The following is a 5090-nucleotide window of genomic DNA, read 5'->3' on the forward strand; positions in this document are numbered from 1 at the left end:
GCTCCCCACTCCCTGCCACACAGGGCCTATAACCTCCTCAGCCATAGGCTTTTGACCGGGTTTATTGTACCAGGCAGGAATCACCTCTTATGGAGCTGGTCTCAAACCCAAACAGGAAGTAGTTGGTTACTCTCCTAACAATCATTCCATTATTGCCCCATGAGCACATCTTGTCTGGCAGGATCTCATTATATAGTCCTGGCTGGGCTAGAACACACAGAGATCTGCCTGCCTGTGCCTCCCAAACAGGGATTAAAGGCACGTATCACCACACCCAGCTTAATTTGAGATTATTTTCAGAAGTTGAACCCAGGTGCCCAGTTCTCATCACCTGTACCATTGTGCAAGTCGTCATCACCCTTGCTCACGTCAAGACTAAAACGGTCACAATCGTTTTCTTTTACCACAGGGCTTGTGGGCTAGGCATTTGGAGAGTTCAGCTGGAGGGTTTAAACTACAGGTGACTTTTGCGGGTGCTGCCAGATGGCTGAAGTTGTACCAGGGAGGACGAAACAGTGCTTTCTTCAGGCAGTCTCGGGGTCCCTCTGGGTGGCTTCTCCACGTGGGCTAGGCTTTCTCACATTGCAGTGTCCTTACATGCGGCGGCTGCAGGTTTCCAAACCGAGCGTTGCAGCCGAGAGTCAGAAGCTGCACCATTGTTCATACCCTAGCCTTAGAAGTCACACAGTATCCCTTACACCACACTCAGCTCATCCAGTCCAGAGGTCAAGGGGACACAGACTGAAGTCTTCAGTGAAGAAGTGTCAAAATCACGAGTGAGAAGAGCCTAAGGACTGTGAAGATGGGTGCACTCCATGGCCCCAGGACTGTAAGATGGGGGCACTCAGTGGCCCAAGGACTGTAAGATGGGGGCACACCGTGGCCTAAGGACTGTAAGATGGGGGCACACCGTGGCCTAAGGACTGTAAGATGGGGGCACACCGTGGCCTAAGGACCGTAAGATGGGTGACGCAGTGGCCATCTTTAGACAGTCCCATTGTCCCACTGTGGGATCTGTATTCATCATCTCTCCCCAACAGAACGTTAGCTCAAGAGAACAGGGAATGTATTTCCTTTGCTCAGGTGTGTGTGTGTGTGTATGTTTGTTGTGTTCTGGAGTCACAGGCAGATCCTCATCCTATCAGAGAATTACTCTCCCACTGAGCTACATCCCCATTCCTTTTCATAGTATTGAAACTGCTCTCTTTGACTAATAGTCACTGAGGACCTGAGACTTACCAACAGCAACATGGCGGGGGTGGGGTAGGAGGGGTGGGGGTGGGGCTTGGAGGTGAATCCTCTCTAGGCTGTGACTGGAGAAGATAGTAGCCTCAGTCAATATCTTTGCTCAAGCATTTTGTCAAACCCTGAGCCAGAGGCATCTGAGCAGTGCCTGGGTCTGCATTCCTGATGTATGGTAACTAAGAGACAGTAGCTATCATTGTTTTTGTTGTTATTGGTTTGGTTTTTTTTTTTTTTGGGGGGGGGCCTTTCCGAGACAGGGTTTCTCCTTGTAGTTCTGGCTGTCCTGAAACTCACTCTGTAGCCCAGGCTGGCCTCAGACTCAGAGATTTTCCCCTCCCTGTCTCTGCCTCCCAAGCGCTGGGATTATAGGCATGCACCACCACTGCCCGGCCAGCTATTACTGTTTTAAGTTACTAAGTTTTGGGATAATTGGTTAAGTTGTAATAGATAATTGAAAAGAGTCTCTGAGCCAGATTATTTTATTAACGGTTTCTTATGACTCATCTCTGTATCTATGCGCGCGCACACACACACACACACACACACACACACACACACACACTGGCGTGGCCATGGGACTTGCTTTGGCCAGGGAGGTATCACAAAAATGAGGCAGGAAGAGATGTAAGAAGGATTTCATCAACACACTACCCTGCCAGGAACCCAGACTCCACAGACTCTGACGATCAGGAGACTGATGAGCAGATGGACAAATACCCATCTCTCCAGGCTGTTGTAGCCATCCAGCCCAGCAGGTAAGCCACGAGGAACCAGTGGGAGAAACTAAACCCTGCTGTGCTAAGCCAGCAAAGGCTGGGGCGGCTTCTACTGCAATAGGTACCAGACACACCCTCCTCTTCTGGCTTCTTTTCTGTCTCTTTACCCAACCCCACGCCAATTGCAGCTTCCCAGATGCTAAACCTGTCTGTCTATCCTTCGTTCTCACTCACCTGACTCATGCTGGGACAATGCGCTCCCATTTCTGGAACAAGTAGATTCACTTCCTAGGCGTGCTGTAACAAATGGCCAGGGAATGTGGAGCTTAAAGGCAAGAGATGTTTTCTCTCACAGTTTGGGAGATTCTGAGCCAAAAGCAAGGCATTGGCAGGTTGGGAGTTTTCACAAGGCCTCTAAGAAAACAGTTCCATGCCTTTCTTTAGACATTGGTGTTGCCAATGCTGTCTGGTGTTCCTTGACCTGCAGCCCTTAACTCCAGTCTCCCCTGTTACCACACACTCTTCTCCTCATGCTGTCATAGTGCATCTGGTAAAGAAAATGACCAAGAACCGCAGTGTGATCTCCCTAACTAGTCTGTTACAGCTCTTCTCCAGAGGTACTGCGACACAGTATCAACCGCACCTCTACACTTTGTGAAGATAGAGTTCAACCTACGACCCATACCTATAGTCCCTGCTCCACTCTGTACATTCTAGGGCTTTAAAATATTCCAGCCTTTGCTGTGACAAAACAGTAATCCCGAGTATTTCATCAACAGACATTTATTGAATGCCTACTACTCACCAGAGCTTTCTTAGATACAAATGAATCTGTGTAAACATTTGGCCATACGTTGTTTGGGCACCCTTGCTAGATTAAAATTTAAATTAGGCTCTGTCCTTCCCAATGGTACGAGTTAAACAGGAAAACAAAGACTCACATAAATAAATGCCTGTGTGTGGCGAAATCACGGCCCCGTGCCTGGTTGCCAGGAGACTTCCCAGTTTGGCAGCCTCATACTCCTCTGTAATCAAGAGCCTTCAGCGAAGCCAAAATTGGCCGGCTTCTGTGGGCCTGTTAACGTGCCCACACACTCTGCTTTACGTCTCTAAACACCTGACGTTTTATATATTCCTGTGTTTTTGCTTCCGTCTTCTTACCCCCAACGGAATGTTAGCTCCGAGGGAAGAAGTCATGTATGACTGTCGTTCAGGTCTGTGTATGTTTGCTGTGCGGGGTGACCCTTAGCTGCCCCATCTCTGTTTGTTTGAACATTTCCCCCCTCATAACCCAAATTTCCAAAGATGTGTTTTCAAGGGTCTCCGAGGGCTGAAGCCACAAATGTTCCCAACTTGGGAGATTAGAAACGCTCTTCTCCACCATCAGGTTTTCTGGGTCTGGTGTTGCGTAACCCGGTCTTGCCCAGACCTTTCCATTCCTGCCTGTTATTTACTCCCTCCCTCCCTTTGCTTTTCCTGGGTCTCTCTCATGCTCCTTTCCTAACCCCGCACATAGGCGCTGGCTCTTTGAGTTGCTTATCTTTAGTCTTTCTCGTGCACTAATAACTATGTAAGAGCCACGGGTTTTCTTTTTAAGGTCAGGGCTGTCGGCCTCACCTCGCCACCCAGATCAGGTCCTCTCTCTCAGCAAGTAAACCTCACTTTTTTTTTTTCTGGACGTGCTTTCTCCTTGGAAACTGCAAGTAATTTTGAACCTGTCATTTGGCAGCCTCTGAGGGGGACACGTGGTATTTCCTTTAGAGGCTCTTTTCTGTCTTCCCAGGCCCAGCACAAAGAAACCACACCACATGCACAGTGAGCGGCCTTCCCTGAGCACTTGCCTGGTAGCTGGTGTTGGGGCCCACTCATAGACATTTTGACTCCTCCACTAATCCGCGTCCGTTTTATAGATCAAATACTACTCAGCTCCTTCCCTTCCGCCTTTTCTCGGAGCATTCCAGAGTCGGCGCTGTTGGGCCTTGCCTTAGGCCTGGGTCATTCTCCCTCTGTCTTCAGTTCAGTTTATATTTTCAGCCAACACCAGCGCTTCACAGCCTCACCGCTACCTGTTCTAAAACAGCCCTCCCCCACCCTCCACTCCCCTACACCTTCTGTTTGTTTTGTTGTTGTTTGCTTTTCTTTTTTGTTGTTGTTTTCATGACAGGGTTTCATTGTGTTGCGCTGGCTGTCCTGGAACTCTGTAGCCCAGGCTGGTCTCGAACTCAGAGATAGACTGCCTCTGCCTCCTTAGTGCTGGGATTAAAGGCCTGTGCCACCACCGCCCGCTGGTTTGTTTTATTTTATTTATTTGTTTGTTTGTTTGTTTGTTTATTATAAATGGTCTTACTCCTTTGCTTCTGGCGCTGGACTTTTAAAAACACCAACAGCAGAAACTTGGCGTGTCCAGCACAGCATTCTGGGAGACCCTCAAGAACGGTGGCAAGCAACAGGCACTGGGTAAGTTTTTCCTGAAAAGGATGCATTTCTGAAGGAATGAGTACTTTTGACCTCTGCGAAGTAACCCTGGCAGCTACTTTTGGTTCTGAAAGTGGTTCTGGGAGATAAGACACACTTTCACCGACCTGTGGAACATACTTCACTTGATGAGAACTTCAGCGAGAAGGGTTCAAGGTCACCCCTGGGAGGAGAAGGAAACGGGGTGAAAAGAGAGAGGGAAGAAGGCAAAGGGAGGATTGTCATGAAAAGGTGTGTGTCGGGGGTGAGGGGTCCGGCAAGCCAGGGGAGCAGAGGGCACACAAAATGGGGCACCCGGCTTCCTGTTGGGACTGAGTAGGACCGGGCCTGATTCTTACAAAGGGCTAAGGGTGGAAAAGATGAACACAGAGAAAACGAAACCCAGTCACCCAGAGGTGGCCAAGGGGCGACTAGAAGCAGAAGGGACCGCTCAGAGGTTCCCCACCGGGGAGAACGCAGTCGGGCGCAGCCTGCAGGCTGGGACCAGGCAGCACAGGGCAAGAGGGTCTGGGGATGCCGAGAGGCGCGGGGTGGAGCCGAGGGGAGCTGGGTGCAGGGGCGCGGAGGGGCGGTGCAGCAGCGGGCGGGGCGGCCCCGGTGGCCAGCGCTCACTTCCGGGAGAGCCTGGCGCCCTGGCCACCGCCCGCTCGCAGC

The sequence above is a fragment of the Peromyscus eremicus genome, chromosome 1, assembly GCF_949786415.1.
Source record: "Peromyscus eremicus chromosome 1, PerEre_H2_v1, whole genome shotgun sequence".
NCBI classification, from domain to species: domain Eukaryota; kingdom Metazoa; phylum Chordata; class Mammalia; order Rodentia; family Cricetidae; genus Peromyscus; species Peromyscus eremicus.